Here is a 25,133-nt window from a genome sequence, read left to right on the forward strand (position 1 = left end):
TTCTTTCTTTCTTTCTTTCTTTCTTTCTTTCTTTCTTTCTTTCTTTCTTTCTTTCTTTCTTTCTTTCTTTCTTTCTTTCTTTCTTTCTTTCTTTCTTTCTTTCTTTCTTCCTCATTGATATAGGAAGTTCACATTAAGGAAATTCCCTTTAATAATGCAAATCAGCAATTGCATTTTTCAGTGTGAGTTTCTGAAGTACTGAGTGCCTGGAGTCACACAGCATAAGTCAGAAGTGAGACTTGACCCTAGCTCATCTTGACTTTGAAGCCATCTGTCTCACATACTCTCAATTCATATCTTAAAGGTAATTAATCTGATTCGATAAAGTCTCCTCATTTCCTGAACATCCTTTTGAACAAGCTCACCAATTACTTAAAACTAAATAAAATGTATACCCTAAACAGCTTTAGCCCTAGAGGCTGAGGAAGGAACCAAGGAGATATCCAGCTCACCACTGGAAGTCCTTGTTTCAGGGGAAACGTCACTTCTCTGTTTAAATTTTCAAGAATTGGAGGAAGATCCCTTTCAATCACAGTGACCCAGGTTTCCGGTTCAGCCTAGATAACTAAACATTTAGAAGATGAAAGAATCTTCCTTGTGACCAGGCATTTTTAAATCCTAAAAGCCACCGCCCTCCTTCCTAAACTACTAGGCCCAGCTGCTGCTCAGAAAGTTCTCTCATTTAGCCAACGTAATTGCTCTACCACAAACTCAGCCTTGGAAGCAGGAACAGAAAGGTCCGGAAAGGGGTGCCAAAGTCCAGTTTGTTTGTTGTATGTGGACTCATTTTATAATTGTTGTGATATCACATTCTAGAACCCCTTATTTCTATATTTCTTTAGGGCATTCTCAGGCTGTTTTATCAGAACCACCCCAAGGGAAAAACTTGGCACAAAGTTATTTTTCCTCTCTACTTAAAAAATCAAAACAAAACTCTGCTTAATCTAAGGTTATCTATAGCCATCCCTCCCTAGGCTTTCTGATTCTTTCTTGTAGATCAGAATGAACTTAGGAAGGATTTTTATTTATAAAGGGATGAAGTGAGGGAACGAGGAAAGGGAGCTAACATTTATTAAGTGCCTATGATGTGCCAGGCATTTTGCTAAGTATATTATAAACATTATCTTATTGGTTGATTTGATATGAGAAGTTGAGTAGATGAAGAATCGACCTCAAAGTCAGGACCCAAGTTCAAGTTGGAACATAAGAGCTGACTGATCCTTGAAAAATCATTTATCACCCAGTATTCCAGTCAATTCTAAGCTTGTAAATTGCAGATCAGTTGGTAATCTGCATTATTACAGGGATTTCCCTCTCTGGGAGTATCTTCACAGGCAAAATCGAAGGTTTAAATTAAAAAAAAAAACCATTACAGTGGGAGGGGGGAGAGAATGAGAGAGAGGGAGAAAGAGAGAGAGAGAGAGAGAGAGAGAGAGAGAGAGAGAGAGAGAGGGAGAGAGAGAGAGAGAGAGAGAGAGAGAGAGAGAGAGAGAATTTATTATATGTTTACTATATGCCAGGTACTATGCTTAGGGGTAGGAATACAAAGGAAAACATATAAGCCAGTTGATGCCTTCAAGGAGCTTGCATTCTAATGGATGAAAGTAAACAGAATGTTAAGGAAAATTATCAGCACAGTGCTAACATTGGACATCTCATGGACTCACTGACTCTGCTTAGCTTTAAGTTAAATGACTCCTGGGAACTACCCAGGATTAAAGCTGGGGTCAGGGGACTAGTTTCCCACTGCTTCTATCATCATCTTTAAGTTGTTGGCTGGAGTACGACTTTGGACTCTGAACTAGGCAATGGCATCTTCTCTTCACAGGTCCCTGCATGATAGCTGAAATGGCCTCCAGATTCTGGCTTTGCCCATTGGTCCTTAAAAATAAACAAACAAAACCCCATCCTCATGTGACACTCTCAACCAATCAGGTCTAGCTACCAACACCTGGCAACTTGTGCAACTCTCATGCATCCAGGCAATCTCTTCATCCCTGGGTAGGTTATTGTGTCTTGTTTCCTCTCTCAGCCAGGTGGTCATCTCAGAAGATATGTATATCAATCAGATTATACACTCAATCCTGTCACCAAGACACATATTCGATTCCACATCAATTTTACCTGAAGACCCCCAGGGACACATAATTTCTTTATAATTGGGGTATATTCAAAAAAATATAATTAAGCTCAAATTGTGTTTATTCAAAATTCTGAAAAAGGCAATAAAGATTCGTTCTTCTAAGGTAGATGGAAACAAGTATGACTGGCATATAAAAAAAAAAACCCAAATATAGTGTGGAATAGAAGCGAGAGATAATAACAATTAAAAACAACCCTTAAGGCTTCACATATCAATTCACTTCAGTTGATTAAACATTGTGAATAATGTTTGCTGTCAAATTAGTCGTGCAATATTAAGAAAAGAATTAAAAGATGAAATGCTACTAAATTTCCAGGATTTTAAGAAAGCTAGTTTAGCTGGACTGCTTTCACACTTTCTCATTCCTTAAACCTCTCTCTTCCTTAAGCCAGCAACCATTAACTTACCTTTAAGCTCACACTAAGTGCTATTTAACACAGGGGACAGCAAGCCAGATAGGACTGGTTTTTAGTATCAGAGGTGTCTTTGTTGTGGAAAGATGTCAGCTCCCAAATGTTCACTACACTGTGCAGATCTGTGTACCTCAGGCAAGTTTATAGCTCAAAACCCATTTCCTTGGGGACTTATAGCAACTTGTAAATCCATGAGGAATTTTTCAGCACAGTTTATTCACAGATTAGACTTATAAGAGTAGATTCATTCTAAGGCTCTAATGTGCAACATTTTTTTCCTCTGCAAAGAACACTTGCTTCTCTTTTTCCACACTTCAGTTGGTGATCGTTTGAGAATTTACATCCTAAGTTATATTCCCCAATGACAGCAAAATCTTAGAGAACACTCCCTGTGGCTCCTCTCAGGGACCAATTCCTTTGAAAGCCTTTCTTTATGCAGCCTTGCCATCCACCTCCCACTCCCCAAAGCAACAATTTCACTAAAGTTTGTAGCTTGGGTGGATTTCTAAGAACTCAGATTCTTCTGGTCCTAGAAACCTAAAGTGAAGACAGCAGCTTTTCTTCTAGCTCAGGCTACTGCTGTGATAAGGGGTATAGAATAAGTAGAGGATTTCTATATAAAATGCTTCAAAGTTGTGCTGAAGAATTGGGTTTTTTTTTCTCTTCCTGGGGACATGTCTCTCCCCACCCCCAATGCTTTAGTTCCAAGCCACCTCCCATGGACCTTTGCTGATTCTGTGAGTTGTCATTGCACTGTCCTCTTCCCTCCACCTCACCCTCCAAAAAAGGATTTTGTATTTTATTCATCTTTGTATGTGTTGATTCCTTATAGTAAAATGTAACTTCTTTGACAGCAGGCAGCAGTCACTGTTTTATTTTTTTGTGTGTATCTGTATCTCCTGTGCCTAGAATAGTGCTTGACACATATTAGTCACTTAATAAATGCTTATGAAATGGGGTGAATTTTTTAAGAAGACTATTAAATGTCTTCAGAATGAAGCTCACAAATTTACTAGCATGTAACCCTGGGCAAATCACTTAACTGCTGTCTGCCTCAGTTTCCTCAACTGTAAAATAGGGAGAATAATGTTTACCAACCAGAGCTGTTGTGAGAATAAAATGAGATAATATTTATAAAGCCCTTTGCAAACCTAAAAAGTACTATATAAATGCTAGTTATTCTATTATAAATTGCCTCTTCAACCAGATATGTAGACTTCAGGCATTATCAATTGGTTCGACTTCTCACTCTGCGCCTGGTAGTTTTCACAGAATCATAAAATCTCAGAAGAGGAAGAGATTTTAAAAGCAATCTAGTCAAACCTCCACCTTAAAAAGAATCTCTTTATTCAACCAATGGTCATCTAGCCTTTGCCTGAAAACCTCAAGTAAGGACAATACATTCTGCTGAGGCTACCAATTTTTCTAGGCTCAGTGGCTTCCCTCCACTCAGAGCATCATTTCCCTTCAAGTTCTCAGATTTCACCATTTTTATTCCCAGTGGTTTCCAAACTCACCCCCTTTGAATGAATTTCAGTTCATATTTGTTTCAAAGGGATTGCTCTTTATTGGCTATAAGATGTAGAATGCCAAAGTTGGAAGAGACACTTGATACCCTCCAGCCCAAACCTCTTGATTAACAGTTGAGGAAACTGAGGCCCAGGATAGGGAATGACTCACTGAGGTAATTTTGCCACCTAACTTCACAGCCAGGACTAGAATTCCTGTCTCCTAATTGTTGGAATAGTTCTCTCTACTACAGTGAACTAAAGAGACAAGGCAATTGTAAACAGAAAGTTAGAATTAAGGTACTCTATAGCCCCTTCTGTCAGTGATGCTGGACAATTGCTACAGCAAAAGTAAGATAATATTTGTGAAAAGCACTTAGCACAGTGTCTGACACATAGTAGGCACAATAACAATGCTTATTCCCTTCCTTTTCTTTTTTACTAAAAAGACAATGAGTCAGAAAAGCTTAATTAAAATGTCAGTGCTATTACTACTGATGATCTATATGACCATGGGCAAGTGATTTAATCATTCTGGGCCTTAGTTTCCTCATCTATGAAATGACAGGGTTGAACTGGATCATTTCTAGGATCCTTTATAGCTCCAAATCTTAATCTAGCTAACATCTACTCAAAAAGCATCTTCATGGGAGAGGAGAGGTATGAAGAAGGGGGTCCCTGAAGCCCTGAATTTCTTTATTATTCAAATGGGTAAAGGGTATTTCTGACATTTTTGGGGGGTGTATGTATGTGTGGTGTGTGTGCGTTTGTGTGTGTATGTGTGAGAGAGAATTTTTTTCCATTGCAGACTTTTCCTCATACACATGCATACACTGTTCCTCTCCCCATTGTTCTGTTTCCCACTCTACTCTCTGAACCCAGATCCCTCTTTATATATTGTACATTATATAATAGACAATATTGTGTCTACCACATATTTTAAAACTTATTATCACTTGTTATTTTTGAGGATTTTGAATTAAAACAAAAGTAACTTTTTAAATTAAACAACAGATTTGTTATCCATTATTAACAATAAATTTTGTTGGTCAGCACTGAACTGATAAATAAATTTTTTTTCCTTATAAATTTAGTTACCTGAGACAAAGTAAAACACACACACACACACACACACACACACACACACAGAGGGAGAGAGAGACAGAGAGGGAGACAGAGGGAGACAGAGAGAATGTACCCACAGGCCCAAACCTGTCCTTATTTCTGATTCTCATTTACAGACTTTTGCCTTGTACTTAAATTTTACCTGACTTAACTTGTGAAGATGAAGTGAAAATTTCCAGCACAAGGAATATTTCAACATCCATAGTAAATACTTATTACAGTGTCTATGGGAGTGTTGCCTGTCCACCTTCTTTGACACAGGAGGAGGTGAGCCACACAGCATCTGTGACTCATTCTTCCCCGCCCCGATTCACTCATCTGGTTGGGACGATTCCTAGATGGTGAGGAGATGATTGGAATAGCTGCTGCCACAGGGAAGAGTTCATAGTTCCTTTGAAGTAAATACAGACTTTCTTTTCTGCAGAGAAACCCAGAAACATCGCATAGCACTTAAGAGCGCTGCTGTATGAACTTAGTGCCTTCTGGCAATTACAAAAATAAATGTCCAAGAGGCTGCTTTGGTTGAAAGACCATGTAACAGTTATAGCTTCCAGCAAAAGCCAGATATTAGAAGTGTTCTATTATTTCTATCCACACAGAAGTCAATCACAAACTATTTAGAAATCTAGTTATAGGCAAGGTTCTTGTCTCATCAATTCAACACATACATACATATATGTATATATACATATGTGCATGTAAACATATTTAATACATATAAATTCACACATATACATATGTGTGGGGTACAAAGACCCTAACCCAAACTGACTACTCAGAGACCTCAAAGTGAAGATAGGAAGTTTTATTAGAATCTCGTGAGAAGCGGGGGTCCAGTCACTGGAACAATGCCCAGGAGAGGAGGCCACAGTACAGAAGCTAAAGCTGGGTTAAATAAGAAAAGGGTTACAAACATTAACATAATTATTACTAATGAGGCTCTAATCTTGTTGGATAATATACAGTATAATACATGAAGTTCATTACGCAGGTACAGTAACAATCTTAGAATACTGAACCCCCTTTCAGTCTTACCCTAGACACATTCTTATCTGGACTTGAGTGCCCCAAGGCTACTGTCTGTTCCTCGATTGGTTAAATCCACCTGCTGCTGCCAGCTCCTTTCTATTCTTCGTTATTTTTAGTATTATCTAGGAGTTTCAGTCTGAGAACCAGGGACTGAGCTTCTTTCCCAAGGTTACTGCCTGTTCCTCCTTATCAGCAGTCTTGTTCAGCAATTCTTGCAGTTCTATAGAATCTTCACTCTTTTATGGTAAGCTGGGTGAGAAGGGCTGACTAGAATAGAGCAACTATATAGAAAGATTTCTAAAGTTTCAAAGTCACATAATTTCTAGAAAAAAATGGAAACTTAGGCCTAAGGCCTAAGGACTTACTTACTTTACAGAAAGTCTGAGAAACCACACTTTTACCTGTCCCATACACATATATAGCTAACCTTAAATTTCTCCTGCTGCACCAACAGGGGTTGCTCTCTGTTTTGTATCCAAATGGGGATATGTTTGGATGTATGAGGATACATGCTTGGCTTATTGGCTCTTGTCTGGGTTTCTCCAAAGCAGGCAGGAAAAGCTACTTAATGTGAATCATGAATCACATATGAGACAAGTAAATTATTCCTACACACAAAAGAAATATGAAAGACATGATACCCACTGGCATTTATAATAGAAGAAATTAAACAGTATTTAGTAACTTAACATGACTACTATTACAGTACACTAAGGTGTTGATACTTTGCCTCATTAGACTACAAAGCAGTTTGCAATACTACTAATTGAGCATTCTATAGTTAACCTTGGTTACGCAATATCCTTACAACTCTGTCGGTGAGATGACCAGGCTTGCACTCTCCTCTTGTTGACGGTCATCCTCTCTGAGAGAACTGAAGTAGTTGCCAGGAGCTATCTCTTTTCACCCTCTCTCCCTCCATTCAGCTGCAGCCTCATGGGATCTTCAGACCTCTCACATACCTAGGGTGAATAGTATAGAAGGAACCTTCAAGACAGCTTTTAAAGACAAATTTAATTGAAGAGGGAATTATCCGCAGACACTGACTGGCCTCCGTGAGCAAAGACCATAGGACTTCGAAGCCTGATGGATGAGAAGTGGGGACATGAGAACTTACCTTGGATGCAATCACCTGGGTGGAAAAGTAAGTTCACCCTAATAGTTTTCTATGTGAACTCATTATTATCACTAACAAGGTGATAGGCTTAGTTGCTTCTATATGACTATAGTAGTATAAGTGAAGTTAGTGCCCTCTAAATTTTTGCACTTATGGCAAAACCCCAGTTCTCCCTCCCTAGCTCTGGGTAAAGACCCTGAACAGTGAAGTAGCTAACATAATGCTTTAAATCATGATCTTGTAGAGGTTCTGTGCTTGGTATAATAGATCACTTAGAGCCTAAGGATTCAAAGAATCAATTCATTTAATTAATTTATATTAAAAAATCACCAGGTAAAATGAGTTCTCATTGTAGTTGAAAAAAAATTCAGAAAGATAAAATCAAATAAAAAACAAAAAGATTTCCTAGAGTTTCCAGAGTTCCCTGTCAAAATCCTAAAAACCACTCATACTGTTTTCGCCCAAAGGGCCCACAGCTGGATCCCAGATCAATGGGGGGGGGGGGGGGGGAGAGTTTGCAACGTTAACTCAAATCACCCCAGGTCTGCATTTTTAATTTCTCTATAGTCTCTGTGCTGATGTTATTGGAGTGGGGGGAGGTAGAAGGAGAGAAAAGGTGGGAGGGGGAGAGATGGGATAAGGGAGAGGTGTTAACTCTCTACTCCCCAGCTCCACCAGTATCCTGGTCCACAGAAAATACAAAGCTTTACCTAATAATGAATGGTTTATCTAAGATGCTAGCAACTTTGTAGGAATGCAACCAAATTGCATCCCAACTGGATCCAAGTTGGAAATAGTTTATGAAATGGAGAAGTATGTTTGAAGAAGCAGCTGAAGAAAATTCAATAAAAGCTATGGCTTATAAACAAAGTAGAAGAGGTAGGCATCTTCCATGAATGCCTTTGAGGATATTCTTCCCTGGAGCCACCTCTTTGGAATGTGAAATTGAATTTCAAGTTTCATACTTCCCAGACTAATATATGCATCCTGTCTTGTACCAGATGCCGCATGTTTTATCTTTACATGATAACATAAAGATGTTTTATCTTTAGTCCCTTATATCTAGCTTTTGGTTGCTGTTCAGTCATTTCAGCTGTGTCCAACTCTTTCTGACCCCATTTAGGGTTTTCTTGGCAAAGATACTGGAGTGGCTTGCCATTTCCTTCTCCTACTCATTTTACAGAGGAAAACAAAGCAAATAGGGTTAAATTGACTTGCCTAATATCACACAGCTAGTAAGTATCTGAAGCTAGATTTGAACTCAGTGAGTGGGATACATCTTCCATACCCTCTGTGAAGACTTCTCAGGGGGAGGAAAGAGGGAGAGAGAGATTATCTCGAAACCAGAGACAGACCTTTTTTAAGACCAGACAGACCTGAGTCCTGGGTTTCCTAAGAAATTATACAACTCAGGACCCTTCCCCCTCCCTTACTGCCACATTAGCATTAAGCCCTTTAGAAATCTTTCAAGACCCTTCCTTGCTTTATCATTTGCCAAACAGGGACATGTACATTTGAATTGGCTATACTCTGTTTCCCTGTTCTTTGTCTTTTTCATGCCTACGCTCTAAGCCCACCTCCCAGCCACTAAGGGATAGTGGTGGGTTTCTTTGTTCCTTGTCATTGGAGAGAATTTACCGCTTAGACTGTGAGCCCGCATCCCAGTCAATGGGAGCAAGAGACAGTGGTGGGAGGAGCTTGACTGCATCAGGGTATAAAGCCTTGTTTTGTTTTCTGTAACACGCCTCCTTCCATCAGTCCGTCCTGGTGAAAGCGATGCCCTCTTCTCATGAGAACTGAATAAAAGCTTCCTGTTCATACCCTGAGATATCTCTAAGTCTTTATAAATTTTGTAGGGAATTTTCGGGGTCCCTGTACCCCACGCATCAGGAAGATGAGTCTTCCTGACTACAGGTCTGGCATTCCATACACTGTACCACCTAGCTGTCCTATATACGTAGTAAATTACATATAATATATAGTATATTATATATAGTAAATTATATATGTAAATATAAAATTTGCCTTTTCTCAATATTTTTTTTAGTGATCACATAATATGTAGTTTATATTAGATATAACATGGTATAATACTCTATCTAATAGCAGTTCATTTTTTTTTACTTAATAGTATATTATTTTTTTCTAATTACGTGTAAAGATAGTTTTCAACATTCATTTCTAAATTTTTTTAAAATTAGTTTATTTTTAGTTTTCAACAATTCACTTCCATAAGATTTTGAATTTCTAATTTTCTCCCCCTGCTTCCCCTCATGCTTCCCCAGGACAGCATGAAATCTTATATAGGCTGTACTTATGCATTCATATTAAACATATTTTCACAGTATGCATGATGTAAAGAAATAGAACTAATGGTAGGAACCACGAGAAAGGAGAAACAAAAGAAAACAACAGAAGAAAGGAGAGCAAATAGTATCCTTTCATCTGCATTCAGACTCCAAAGTTCTTTCTCTGGATATGGATAGCATTTTCCATCATGAGTCTTTTGGAGTTATCTTAGATCCTTGCATTGCTGAAAAAGCTAAGTTTATCAGTCAGTCATCACACAATCAGCATTCATTTTAATAAGATTTTGAGTTCCAAATTTTTCTCCCTTCCCTTTCCCCTTCCCAAGAAGGCATGAAATCTGATATAGGTTATACATGTTCAATCATGTTAAACATATGTCCACATTAGTCATGTTGTGAAAAAAGAATCAGAACAAAAGGGGAAAAAACACAAGAAAGAAAAAACAAGAAAAAGTTAAAAAGTGGAGCAGTCCCTGTGAGCTGAGATATGGAACAGGAGCCAGTCCCCATGAACTGAGATATGGAACAGCAGCGAGAACTGCCTACCTGTAAATCCAGGCAAGAGTTGGGAGTGGTGAGCACATGGAGGAGAAGCTGTGGGGTTTGGAAGCCAGACTTGAGTCAAGACTTTACTTTGGATACTCTGTATTGACTGAAGAGATGGTAACTTACTGTGACCTTGTTTGTATTTTCTTCTACCCCTTAAGGATGATTGGTTTAAGGATGATTGAAAGTCAGCCTCGAGTCAAGATGAAAAAGGACTCTACTTGTATACTGTGTATTGATTGAGGAGATTATGACTTACTAAATGATTTGTTTTGCTTAAGACTATGTGGCCACCTTAGTAATAAATTGTTATATTGTTGTGAATGTTATGCTTTAGTTTCTTGAATGTTATGCTTTAGTTTATTCCTGAATAAATAGAGAGTTCATTATACTATGTGATTATACCTATAAAGTTATTCATAGCAGCAGTCCTCAGGACAGCTGCCATGACTGACTTTACAGATATTAAGAACTAGTGGATCTCTAAACCTTCAAGATGCCTTAGGGAGTGAAGGTAAGTTTGTGCTATGGCCGAGAGGGATATTTTGGGAGGAATGTCAGGCCAGGGAAGAGTGATGGATAGGTGGGTTCCAGGAAGCCAGAAGAACCAAAAAGAATAGTAATTAGAGAGTACAAATGAAGAACTGTTTCATAGATGCAAGAGGCTGCAATCTAGGAGTGAGACAAAAAGGTGGAGATAACAACTCTGTGTAGGAGAAAACAAAGCAAGGAGATTAATTTCAAATACATAGTAACACTTTATTAATTTGGATTTTACAGTTTCAAATTTTGGGATTACTCAGACCCAAAAGGTGGTGGGATGTGTAAAATTTGCCTTTTCTCAGTAACTATTTCTTTAGTGATAGCATAAGTTTAAAGCATAAAGAAGAATCTAGTAGGGGCGGCTAGGTGGTGCAGTGAATAGAACACCGCCCTGGAGTCAGGAGGACCTGAGTTCAAATCTGGCCTCAGACACTTAACACTTACTAGCCGTGTGACCTTGGGCAAGTCACTTAACCTCAATTTCCCTGCATTCCCCCCCTGCAAAAAGCAAAAGAAGAAGAAGAAGAAGAAGAAGAAGAAGAGAAGAAGACTCTAGTAGTGGTAGATGGGATCTAGAGTTGATATTTTAAAAACATCTAAAAACAAATGTGCTGATTACAAGTCATTTTTACATGCTCATTAAAATAGATCCTCTAAAGACCTCCTCTAGGCAACATTTTATTAATCTGGTTTGAGTTACTGTTGTTCATCCTTCATTTTCCAGGAGGACTGGTGACATCATGGGGTGAATTGGAATTGAGGCAGAGCTGTACAAAGTCATCAGCCTCACTCTGTCTTCCAGAGTCATTGAAGTTCAGTGACAAGACAGAAGTTAGGATGACTGCCAATGGCTTGGGGTATAGTGGATGACCTGGGTAACTTTCATGACTTTAATCTGATTCTAGTTACTGTTATTCCTCTTCTTTTGAAAAGGACCACTGAGATCATGAGGTGAATTGGGTTAGATTTAAGTGAGGCAGAGTTGCACAAAGTCATCAGCCTCACTCTTCCAGTCATTGAAGTCTAGTGGCAAGATAAAAGTCAGGACAGCTGGCAATGGCCTGGGATACAGTGGGTGGCCTTGGTGTCTTCCATGTCTGATCAGGCTCTAAGGGCTCCACAGTCTGCTTCAGCGGCTTTCATGGCTGTTGGAACAGATTATTCTGATCTGACTATTCCACAGGGGTAAGTCTTCACATGCTTTGAGTAAATATCCTCCTAATTCATTGATGGGTTTGAGGCCTGTTGATTACTCCCAACCTTGTTTAGTCCACATACATTGGGAGTTATAGGTCCTAGAGTCATAGCTCTAGAAACGGAAGGAGCCTCAGAGGCAATCTAATCCAACCTCCTTCTTTTACAGATGAGGAGACTGGGACCTGGGGAATCTCAGTGATGTCCAAGGTCACATATCACAGGTGAAATTTAAACCCAAGTCCTTCAACGTCTCATTCTCTGAACTTTTCCATCTGCTCATCTTCCAGCAGCCTTTTCATCATGGAGGTGGTCTGCTCTGTGGCCCTCTCTTCCAATTGCTGAGAACTTGGCCCAGATGCCCATTTCATGAAATACTCAGTCTACAGTTGTTTCATTCCTGGCTCCAACTTTTTACCTTTCAGACCTCTTCACCTCCTCACCAGGAGCCTCTGTCCTGCTTCCCCCTCCCCCTTCTTTTCCTGCTTTCTAGCTCCTTTTTATGTGGAACAAGTAGGTGGCTTGTTGTCCAGCGCCTAGTGTATACAGTGCTGTAATTGGAGTCAGGAAAACCCGGGTTCAAATCCTACCTCAGATACTTACTATTTGGCCCTCAGCAAATCACTTAACCTCTATCTCTATTTCCTCATCTGGAAAATGGGGATGATAACAATAGCACACATCTCTCAGAATTATTGTAAGAATCAAATTCAAAAACATGTAAAATGTTTTACAAACATTGTAAAAAGGTATGTGTTGTCTTTCCCATCTCTCCCAATTAGAATGTAAGCTTCTGAGTCTAGGGATTGACTCCTGGTACATAGTAAATGCTTAAGCAATACTCTGTCTACTACTATCTAGAGCCAGGACTCCTTTTTCTGTATCACCCCAATTCACCGTCTTCTTCATTTATAAACAACTGCCCCTGCTCCTACCTCATGGTATACACCCCCTGGAATCCCTGGAGGGATTCCCCTGCTCATGAGTATGACTATAGAAACACCCCTTCCCTTCTCACTAACATTGCCCCCAGAGCTATCTCCTTTTAGTCATTGCTGCTTACTGGAGCTCCTCACTCTCTGCCCCTTCCTTCTACTACTTCTATTGTTGTGGCATATCACTGGCCTGCTGAAGGTCCAGACATCTTTCCTCCAGTCTCTAGCGCCCCGGGATCTCTGCTCTTACTGTTGGAGCAGCCAGTTCAAGAAGTAGAATTTTAATTTTACTTCTATGGAATCCTGATTTAGATCTTGGAATGAGTTTGTCCATAAAACCAGTATTGTAGATAGATAAAGCATTCACTAAGCCCTTTTTATAATTCAGGCAATGTCCTAAAACCTGGAAATATAAGTATGAGTAAGCAAAAAGTCCTTGATATTAAAATATAAAGCACTTATTTATGTTCCAGTCACTGTGCTAAGAACTTTATAATTATCATCTCATTTGATCCTCAAAACTACCCTGAGAATGAGGCACTATTATTATCCTCACCTTACAGATGAGGAAAGCAAGGAAAAAAGAAGTTAAGCAACTTAGAGTCATTCAGCTCCTAAGTCCCTCAGGACTCCCTGACTCCAAACCACCTGCACGAATTCATAATACCTCCTTTCCCCTAACCCAGAATTTATGGAAATAGCCGACAGATATTTTTCCCCCCACAGGGGAGTGATGTAGTCAAACCTTGACATTAGAAAGATTGTTTTAGAATTGGTTTTCAGGATATTTTGAAGAGGGGAAACACTTGTCGGGGAGAAGAGGTAGGCGTCTATTATAATAGTCTTAAATCTAAGCTAGAAGTACTTTTGGATCTGAGCTACAGTAGTAGGACTGTCAATGGAAAGGAAGTGACAGATATAAGAGATATTTTGAGAAGTGCAATTTACAAACCTTGATAAGATTATTGACTTGGCTTATCCAGTCATCTATCTCCAATAAAATGTCAGCTCCTCCTAAGGCAGGGACAATTTTTTTTTTTGTCATCATATCCCTTGTGGCTAGCCTAGTGCCTTGCAAATGGCAGCCTATTAAGAACTATCATTAAGAACTACTTATTGGATGAATAAATGATTGGATATGGGGTGGGGAATGAGGGTAAAGGAAAATTCAAGGATGACCCTGAGGCAGGGGTGGGAAACCTGTAGCCTTGAGGCCACATATGATCTTCTAGGTCCTTGGGTGGGACCTTTTGATTTAGTCCAGGTTTTATAGAACAAATCTTTTTATTAGGGCGATTTCTTTTGTGAAATTTGGAATTAGTGAAAGGGTTAGACTTGGAGGCACTTAGGGTTAGAGTTGTGTTAGGGTTGGAAATGGGTCACATTTAAGGTTAGAGTACCAGGCATTTAGGATTGGGGTTAGAGTTGGAGGCAGAGAATTAGACTTGGATTGAGGACTTAGAGGGTCATCTGCTCCCACAGATTCCCCACCCCTGCCTGAGGTTTCAAACCCAAGTGATGGGGGTAGTGGTGGCATTAATAGTATTTAGGGGAAGTGAGAAGGAGGAACGTGTTTTGGAGGTGACTTCAATTTTAGACATGTCAAGTGTAAATTGTTGGTGCAACGTCTAAGTGAAGATTTCCAAAAGGCAACTGGAGCTTCATCTTTTCACTTAGCACATTCTATCTTATATTGTACATGTCTCCAAGTTAGACAGTCATTTCCTAGAGGACAGATCTGGGTCTCATTTCATCTCTGTCGTGCTAGCATCTATCAAAATGCTTAGCAAATATTTATCAAATTGCATTAAAATAATCCAGTTCAGAATCAAGAAATTTGGTTCCCTTTGGTCTTATTTCTTTTGGGTTTGTGTAAAGGTACACATTCCCACATAGAGACATGCCTTCTTTTTTGTGATGTTCTTTTAATGTCCTCTTTCAGATGCTTATTTCTTTAATAGAAGAAAACATAATTATTGATCCATGAATTCTCAGAGGACTGGGTTCCATTTCAATAGGCCAGGAGGTTACTTTGGATGTTAAATAAGACAGCTACCCTCCTTAGCTTCAGACACAAAGCTCCTCTGGGATCAAGCCAAGAGAGAATTAAAAAAGCAGGGCTGGTGGCATTCTAGGAGAAGGGGGTGGGCCTTGGAGATTTTCCCACACTCACATGAACTTTTCTTTTACTTTCTAGACTGAGAATTATTGCCCCTGTGGAAGTGTGTCTGTGTGTCTGTGTGTGTGTGTGTGTGTGTGTTTTAGAGGGAGGACTGAAGAGACTGGCTGGCATTGTTCTTCTACTATTTAATGCCAACTTCATCCTCCAGGAACAAGTCTTGATTCACTTTTAATACTATTTCTTGAGGTTTCCTTTTTATGTTAATTTTTTATTATTTAAAAAAAAAGTCTGCCATTATCTGGGCCCTAATTTGGCCCAGCGCCTCCATTCTTTTTTTTTTCCTTGAAGAATAAAGTAAGGTAGGTGAAACCAGTCAGACCAGGCTATCCATCTTACATGGAATTGGGTCTGCCATCAGTGAGTAGTCACTTGGGAGGAAATTGCTCACCCATGGGAAGTGAATGAACTCTTTCAGGGCTCTGGCCTTCTACACAGGGGAATAGAAGCAGCCCTCTGCCAAATAGCATGCTCACAGTGCCCAGATCAGGCATAAATTCGCTGTTTAGAGTTCAGATTCAGAAAACAGCTTATTTCTCCTGACTCTGGAGATAGTATCTGTTTGCTCTCTGTCTTCCTGGTTCCTCAGAACTGGGGTCTCCACTTAAAAAGCTAATGATGTCTAGAGGCAAAGGGGACTCTCAGCTCCATAAACAGGGGTGCTGGTTGACACCAGACCCTTTTGTTTGTTTGTCCAAAGGAAGATGGAACCTTGTTGTCTTGCCACATCAAGTTCAAAGTGGCTGAGGCTACTTCTGTTTGAGGATAATTAATCAAGGCTGAGATGTTTATAAATGAATATTAGCTTCTCTGGCAGATCCTCTATAATTGTTCCAAAGCATACTACCTCCTTCCTCTGACGTGTTTCAAGTAATAGTACACTGTAGGAGAATTTAAGCTGGGTAGTTTCACTTCCAAATCAACAAAATGGATTTTTTTTCTCATTGATCAGAGGCTAAGAAGATTAATAAGTTGATAAGGAAGTGGAATTCCTGTGTTTACTGGGAACCTATTTAATTGAAAGAACATCCAGTTGCCTGCCTTCCTGTTTAGAAAAGACCCTTTTTTGATTAGCATGCCAAAGGCGGAATTCACTTTTTTTAATGCTTGGTCCTGACTTCAGCTAGGCAGCTTGGTGGTGGAGTGGATAAAGTGCCTGGCCTGGAATCAGGAAGATTCATCTTCCTGAGTTCAAATCTGGCTTCAAATACTTCTAGCTGTGTGACTCTGGGCAAGTCACTTAACTCTGTTTACCTCAGCTTCCTTATCTGTAACATGACCTGGAGAAAGATATGTCAAAATACTCCAATATCTTTGCCAAGAAAACCTCAAATGGAATGATGAAGAGTTGGACATAACTGAAATGACTGAATAACAACAATCTGACTTCATAGGGTCATAGGATGAAGGGTCTAGATCAGGAGTAATGAGTTGCTTTCTGGATCTGAACTCTGAACACTGAATCCATGTCTGAGGCAGGCACGGTAAGGAAAGAGACCTTGGAGACTACAGAGTCCAAACTCCTCATTTTACTGATAAAATATTAGGTTCCGGTTCTGAGGAAATGAAGTGATGATTTGACCAAGGTCACACAGGTGCTAGATATCAGAGAGGAAATTGAAACCCAGGTCCTCTGACTCTAGAACTAGCACCCCTTTTCATTTTATGATGCTGTCTTACTTTGTAAAAAAACTCATTTAGACCAGAGAACAACTTGAATTCCATTGGATTGGTCTATCACGGCTTGTGGAGGGGTTAGGTGTCTCTTTCAGTGTTTAGCTACTACCAGAGTGACATCAGGAAGAAGAGAGTTCACTAAATCTTAATGACAATCATGAGATAAATTTTTTGTATATTGTTGCAATTGTAATAGCATGTGACAGCTCTGAAGGGTGACCTTGCACAGCCCTCCCTCATTCAAATCAAAGTCAACTACAAGTCCGGTCATCCTCTCCCTGACGTCATGGTCCTCTTTGAGAATGAGGAACAAACACACCCTGTGAGTAGCCCAAGGTGCCTGAACGGGGACCCAGCCAGTTGGGTAACTCAGCTTGTACTTTTCCTCTCCATCTCCATCTCTATGTCCCTATCCCTTTCCTTCTCCAAAGGAAGGTAAATTTTGATGGCCAAAAGCTACCTAGTTCACTGGGGCTCAATTTCACTGGCTAAATTTCTTTTCAAAGATCAAACCTTAAACCCATTTCACTCTGGAGCTGATAGGACAATAGCTCCCTGACCAAGAACCACTTAATGGCTATTTTGGGGGCCCTCCTGGCACAGAGTGAATGTAAACTGTTTTTGGCCAGCAACCCTGAGGGTCTTCCTCTCCCAGCCTGATTTTTTTTTTTATTGAAGTGTCCATCCCTTGACTCGATTCTTAAAGAGGCCTATTCACTGAATGGGAGTCGCCTCACTCAAAGTGAGAACCTGAAAAGACCTTAACTTAAAAGGACCAAAGTCTCCCACTGCATCCTGGGCCATCTCAAGTCATTCTAATGAATATCCGACCACCGGACTCAGATGGTTCCAGCGGAGAAACTGAGGCTGATGACTTTGCACAGCCCTCCCTCACTCAAATCAAAGTCATATCATCATCTCCCTGATGTCATGGTCTTTTTCGAGAAAAAAGGACAAAAACAAAAACAGGACAATAGGAAGAAAGTAAATGACATGATGGAAAAACATGAATTTGTTCTGACTTTTTGGCTTCTCTAAGAATGAGCATGGCATAGTAGAGAGAGCACTGGACTTGGAGGCAGGAAGATTTGGGGTCAAATTCCACAGCAGACACTTAATGGTTGTATCGGTCTATGTAAATCATTTAACCTCTGTGTGCCTCAGTTTCTTCCTCTAAAATAAGAGATTTGGGCTTCTAGTGGCAGGAAATTGACATATTTTCCCTTTCAGGAGATGAGCCATATCCTTTTTAAATGAAGCTTCTATTGCAGTGTTAAATAGCTACTCCCTCTGTTTTGCTTTCCTTTAGTCCATTGTTCACTAGGGGACAATTGAAAGATGGACAGGACCTACCCTGTCTCAGAACTCCAAGACCAGTGACAGATTAGCAGCTCACCAAGCCCTCCTCTTCCAGAAACTCAACAAATTCTCCCCAGGCTAATGACTGCACTAACTGTGAACTCAGCCTGATTGTATGTTTTCTGTTCTAGTACTTAGAATGAATCAAGCAATCAACAAATATTAATTAAGTAATTAAGTACCTACTTGGTGCCTTGCTCTATGCTAGGTGCTGGGTGCTAAAAATGCAAATATAAAGGATGAAACAATTCCTGTTCCCAAGGACCTTACATTCTAATATAGGAACAAATATATTTTAAAAAGAAGAACAAGAATAAATACAAATCTATACTAAGTAGTTAAATACATGATTGTTTGGGAGATAGAACATTTGGGGATATCAAGATGGGTTTCCTGTTGAAGGTGGTACTTGAGCTGCATCTTGAAAGAAGAGGATTCTGTGAGGTGGAGGGTGAGAAGGGAGGGCATACTAGGCTTTGGGGCTAGTTAGTAGACTGGCAAAGGCATAGACTGTCATGGATGGAGTGTCATCTGGGAGGAATGGAGAGAAGGCCATTTTGACTAGATCACAAAGTATAGGAGGGAATGGTAATATCCAGTGAATCTGTAAAGATAGAGACCAGGGATTTGCTAATAAGTGTTTAACAACCAGCTCTCTGGGGGAAAAAATACATATACAAATACATATATATATATATGTATATATATATACACACACACACACACAAATATATATATATATATTAAACAAAGTGGTGTCTTATGGCACAGTTTTGCTTAATTTGCATTGTTTCTTTGGGGTCCTGTAGTGGTAATGGGATTTGAAGATCTTCCATGGCCCTTGTATTGGCAAGCTAACAGTTACTTAGCACGTAGTTTCAAGCTCATAATTATCTCAAGTATTAAGACCCAGAACTTGTGAATCCCACAGTGGGATGAGCTTGCTGACATAACAAGATGGGGCAGGACAGGGAGGAGCTAATACCTTTTATATAAAGGAAAGCCCAAGTTAGAGAGCCAGAATTTCTGGGAGTAAGCAGTGTGAAGGCTGAGGAGAAGACATTTGGAGAACAGAACTTGTTGTGGTAGAACTTCTACTGAGAACTGCTGGGAGGGAGCAGGAACTGCTGGGAGGGAGCAGCTAAAGGATGAGCAGCTACTGTGAGTGAGGAGAGGAGGATCTTTGCCTGAGGGAGCCTGTTTTGTTTTGAAGGCTTGGGAATGTGGGTGTTTGCTGTATTAACTATGTGCACCAACTTGGTGGTTACTGTAATGACTTTGATCTTCTGATTCTGGGACTTGGCTTTCTGGTATTTGAATAAATGCTTTAGTTTTGTCCTCCATGTGGAGAGCCTGTTACATTTTGGAATTCACAACTACACCAGCATATTTATAGTCACCATAGGCTCTGTAAATATTGCATTGGTGTTACAGGTCCCCTCTTAAAGTTAATGCTGTCTAGAGGAAAAGGGGGAGATCAGCTCCATAAACAGGGGTGCTGGCTGACTGAGGTCACTGAAGTTTTTTGTTCCTTTGTCCAAAGAAAGATGGGACCTTGTTGTCTTGCCATATCAGGTTCAAAGTGGTTGAATCCACTCCTGCTTTAGGATAATTAATGAGGGTTGAACTGTTAATAAATATTAGCTTCCATCACTTTCTTAAGTCTAGACAATCAAGAAAACATAAATCAAGCCCTGATTTGAGATATTTGCTGATTTTTAAGGTGTAAAAGCTCATACTGAAAATATAACCATTAACTCCCCAAGAAACTGACTTGAACTGGCTCCATGGAAGTACTGGTTGGGGTCAAGTCATGCAAGGCTTTAAAAGCTTGTCCCAGGGACAAGAGACGCTGGAATTAATTGATTAGGGGAGTCACATGGTCAGATCTGCACTTAAGAAAGACCCATTTGGCATCAGTGTGTAGCACGGACTGAAGTGGGCAGAGACTTGAAACAGGGAAACCAATTAGGAAGCCGTTGCAATAATCTTTGACTTCTCCAGCTGCACTTGTGTTGAAATTCTTTGGCTTCTTCATCATGCCCCTAGCCATGTACCTTTCCCTTCCTACTTCCTTTTCAGCTTCCTTTTGTGCATTGTCTATCTCAATTAGATTGTAAGCTTCTTGGAGGCAGGGAGTACCTTTCTCACCTGAGCATCCCCAGAGTTTAGCACAGGGCCTAGCACAAAGTAGTAAGTGCTTAATAGATGTTGATTAGTTGGCTGACTGACAGTTTTAGGCAGGAGGTAATTTAAGGCCTAAGTAGGGTGGTGAGGTTGTGAATAGAGTAGAGATCAGATGTGAGAGGTTTCATGGAGACAGAAGTAAGATGTTGACAACTGATTAGATATGTGGGGTGAGGGATAGGGGAGATAAGCCCACTTGCCCAATAGAGACACCCTTCTCTTTGTGCCAAATAATGTATCTCCCTGCCTAAACTTGTAACAAATGCACAGAACAAGGCCTTTTACTGACTTGCATTCTAAAATGTAATAAGAAGGGTTTCCCTGACACACTAAGATGTGATGGCTTCTCTCTCTGGTCACTTTCAGCTTTCCATTCATAATCCAGCAACCCTATGATTAATACCTTTTCTGGAAAGGCCCACACTGGAGATAGATTTTTTTTTAATTTGGGGCATAGCTGAAGAAGACTGGCGAGACAAGAAGATCTGTTGATATATATGCTATAGGTGTGGTATAGAAAGAGCAATGCAGATTCCGGCTTTCATATTAAGGAGAAACAAACTGTCAAAAAATTCTTACATGGAACAAGCCAGAAGCTAATTGTTCAAAGAGGATGATCGTCTCTTCAGGGCTCAATTTGGAAGTACCAAATTGAGATTTTTTTTTTTTTAAAGCAATTGGGGTTAAGTAACTTGCTCAAGGTTACACGGCCAGTTATTATTTCTGGGTGTGGTGCTGAGTATCTGAGCCTGGATTTGATCCAGGACATCCCGACACTGGAGCCGGTGCTCTTACTCGCTGAGCCACCTGGCCGCCCCTAAGCAATTGGGGTTAAGTAACTTGCTCAAAGTTACACGGCCAGGTGTTTCTGGGTGGGTGCTGAGTATCTGAGCCCAGATTTGATCCAGGTCATCCCAACACTGGAGGCGGTGCTCTTACTCGCTGAGCCACCTGGCCGCCCCTAAGCAATTGGGGTTAAGTAACTTGCTCAAAGTTACACGGCCAGGTGTTTCTGGGTGGGTGCTAAGTGTCTGAGCCCGGGATTCGATCTCCTGGTCTTCTCAACACTGGAGCCAGTGCTCTTACTCACTGTGCTACCTGGCCGCCCCTTGAGATTTTTTTTTACCAACTTTAGCAATTTCCAGCACTTGATACAACTGGTACACATACAACACAGGTTTACTTTTCAAGTATTACAATATTTTGGTTCAATGACCCTGGACTTAACTTTTCAGTGCCCCTAGATCACTTTCTGAGACTGTGAGTTACAGGGAAGATGCTGACCTGCATTGGTAGAGGGAATTTCCTCATCTGAGAGCTCCTCATGTCAATGAAATCATAGGTCCAGTAGTTATCCCTAACCGTAATAAGACCTTTAAAAACCCAAATGTCTTCAAAAACTTAAACATGTTCTCATACTTATGAACTTAAGATACTGACCTTTCCTGCTTACCAAGATGCTAGAGGCCTTTTGTTGTCTGCACAGGGTGGGGAGGGGCAGAGGGGATCTCTTCACCTGGATTGTAACTTGTATCCCTAAAAACTAGGAGGCAGTGAGTGACTTGCCCAAGGTCACAGAGCTTTTATGTGTCAGAGGCAGAATTCTAAGTTACATTTTCCTCTGTCCGAGACTGATTCTCAATTCATTATCTCAGACTACATCCACCAGGCCAGAAGCCAGTAGAGGCTAGAATTTGCCTTTGCTGAGGCAGATCTAATTTTACTTCCTTAGAGATAACAAAAAGTTCTGGGCATTTTTTGTTTGTGTGAACATTTCTGTTGGAATTACAAAATGTTGAGTTGGAATCTCAGTAGTCATCTTGAAGAGGGTTAGGGTTGCTCTGGAGACCCCAAAATACCAACACTCTGGGTCCTGCCTAATGAATTCAACTCAAGTCTTCTCAGCCAAAGAAAAGCAAAGTTGATTAAGAGTTCACTTGTATTGGACACAGAGTAGGTCTGTGCTAGGTCATTCTATTGTGCTGTCACTATTGTATGGCCTCTCACAAACATGAAGACAGGATGGGGTCTTATATTCAGAAGGTTGTGGGAGGAGTCTAGGGGTGGTCTAGGGAAAGAGTTTGGGGAGGGTCTTCAGGAGGAGTTAATGAGGTCAGTGAATGATTAAGGGTGGGAGGCCACCTGGAGACTACAGACAATGGTGGGCTAGGCCAATTCAAGGGTGGAGGCTCAAGGGTGGGAAGTCTAGTAACAGACTTGCCTCATGCAAATGCCTCATCAAATGAGATGATTTAATTAGAGTTCAAGGGGGGTTCCCAGAGCCTGTACTTCAAGGACTCAAGGGGAGCTTGAGGGGGCTCCCAGAGCCCCTATCTCATCAATCTGACCTAATTCATTCTTGAATAAACTCCCCAAATGACATACTTGAGCAACAGTCATTCAACTTTTACTTGAAGACCTCCAAGGACAAGGGAAAGAGAGCACACCAATCAATCCATAAACATTTATTAAATGCCTACTATGTGCTAGTCACTGGCTCCAAAAGCAGTTCATTCCACTTTTGACAACTCTGATTATTAGAAAAGCTTTTATTGATGCATGCCCAATCCAAATTAGCCTCCTTTTCACACATTGTTCCTGGTTCTGTACTCTTGGTTAACGAGAAGAACACATTTGATCTCCCTTCCCCACATTAATCCTTCCAATACTTGAAGAAAGCTACCATGTTTCCCTTGAAAGTGAGGAGAAGCCAAAGGCATGTTAAGACAAGGTTGGCCAAATAAGTTCCTGTAGTTTATCAAAATTTCAGGCTGTTAATCCTTCTGCAGTTCAAAGCCAGCCTCTGAAGTCAAGAGCCTGCTTAGATGTTGCTCCTAGGGGGAAATTCATCTGGAAAAATAAACACTCTCTAATTATATACTAAAATCAGACCTGCTGATAAGAATTGGAGGCTGGAGAGTGTTTTGGCCATTAGGTAAGCTGTCATCTAAACAGTACCAACATAAAGGTACAGATTTTTATAATAATTCTCCTTCGAAGACCAGCCTGACCTGACAATACCATGGATAAATGAATAATACTAGTTTTGGCTAAGAAATCTTTGCTTTTTCCCATATTCCCAGTGGTTGATGGACAAAAGAGGCAGTAGGTTCCTGTTCTTTGTGAACTTCAGGTTGAGCCCCTGAATGAGAGCTCTCCAAAAACAGAATATTCAGATTGGAAGGGGTGGGTGTGGGGGAGAGTCATAGTCTTTCCTCCTTACCCTCCCTATCCCCATACACTGGATGTTTTCAAGCAGAGTCTGGAATGCTGCTTGTGGGACACATAGACAAGATTTGCAACAGGTATGTGTTACATTAGAAAGTCTCTGGGGACCCTTCCCATTCTTTGCTTCTCAACTCCATTGAATTCAATAGAACTTCATACTGCTGCCTTGAAAGCTGTAATCTTGTGTATGGTGTAGTGTGTATGACTTCATTAACTGAACTATTTGATTCAGTCCCAGTTTCAATCATTCCAGATAATAGAACTCTTATTTTTTCTTAACCGACATAAAGGCTTGCTTGTCCCCTCCCTGGGTCTGTTCCAATTTGCATGTGTGATCCATCTTCTAAATTCTATACCTCAAATCTTGTCAACTTCGATTCCTGTTCTCTTTTCCTTTGGCAGTTCTCCCTGACAAATCCAACCCTCCTATTCCTGCCTTCGATCCCAAATCCTCCTGCCTCTGAAAAGCTTCCCCCTTTGAATTACTCCCTAATTTTTTAAATCTCTCTTAATCTACTAATTCTTCCCTGTTGCCTACAAATCAGTCCACTTCTTCTCTATCATAAAAACAAAATATACAAAAACCCTTCCCTTGACCCTGTTATCCTTTCAATTTATCATTCAAAATCTCCTCTTTCATACCAAACTCTTAAAAAGCTAACCATAATTTATTACCTCCTGCTTTTTCACCTCCCAATTCACTTCTTGACCCTTTCAAGACTTCTGACCTCCCCATTGTAATGAAACTATTCTCTCAAAGGCCACTAACAATTTTCTGAATGAAATGGTCTTTTCTCCTTCATTTCTTAGAATCATTTAAGATTATTAACCACTCCCTCTTCTTAGAGCAGGGATTCTGAATCTTCCTTGTGTCATGGAGATCCCCGAGTCAATATAGTGAAGTCTAGGGCCCTTTTTAGAATAAATTTTTTTTTTTGCTTTTTGGAGGGTAGTTGGGGTTAAGTGACTTGCCCAAGGTCACATGGCTAGTTTTTGTGTTAAGTGTCTGAGGCCAGATCTGAACTCAGGTCCTCCTGACTCCAGGGCCAGTGCTTACTCACTGAGCCACCTAGCCGTACATAGCATAATTTTTAAATGCAGATAATAAATACATAGAATTACAAAGGAAACAAATACAATTGATGTAGTTACTTTAAAAAAAGTTTTTAAAAGATAAGCTCATAGACTTTATCTCTTTCCTCTCTTTTCATGTTTTCCTGCTTCTATCATTATTGTCCTTTAGTCATTTTTCAGTCACATCTGACTCTCTGTGACCCCATTTGGGATTTTCTTGGCAAAGATATTAGAGCAGTTTACCATGTGCTTCTCTAGCTCATTCTACAGATGAGGACACTGAGGCAAACAAAGTTAAGTGACGTGCCCAGAGTCACACAGCTAGTAAGTGTCATGAGGTCTGATTGGAACTCAGGTCTTCCTGACTCCAGGCCTGGCGCTCTACCCACTGTGCCACTGAGCTGTCCTCTTATTCTTTTCCTACTTGTTAAGGCTTCTCCTCAGTCTCCTTTGCTGGATCACGATCTGTGTCCTACTGCCTATGTATGGGTGTACCCTGCAGGTTCTGTCTGGGACCCTTTCCTTCTCTACTCTTTTGGCGATTTTTTTCAGTTACCCGTGTTTCCC

At 40.3% G+C, this 25,133-nt stretch overlaps 2 long non-coding RNA genes across 2 annotated transcripts in view; both read left to right on the plus strand.

The window, feature by feature from the left end:
- Positions 1–6,063: 6,063 nt before the first annotated feature.
- On the plus strand, positions 6,064–10,489 carry LOC138173641 (uncharacterized). The gene is made up of 3 exons (XR_011171474.1): positions 6,064–6,462; positions 7,145–7,362; positions 10,352–10,489. It is a non-coding gene; the product is annotated as an uncharacterized lncRNA (long non-coding RNA).
- A 12,669-nt stretch (positions 10,490–23,158) lies between these two features.
- LOC138173645 (uncharacterized) overlaps positions 23,159–25,133 on the plus strand; it is a 19,186-nt gene continuing 17,211 nt past the window's right edge. Inside the window, exon 1 of the long non-coding RNA XR_011171476.1 lies at positions 23,159–23,569. This is a non-coding gene — a long non-coding RNA (uncharacterized lncRNA). The remainder of the gene's footprint in view (positions 23,570–25,133) is intronic.

Source organism: Petaurus breviceps, unplaced genomic scaffold, assembly GCF_028583685.1.
Source record: "Petaurus breviceps papuanus isolate PSGF00001 unplaced genomic scaffold, PetGlider_PUasm1.0 129, whole genome shotgun sequence".
Lineage (NCBI taxonomy): Eukaryota > Metazoa > Chordata > Mammalia > Diprotodontia > Petauridae > Petaurus > Petaurus breviceps.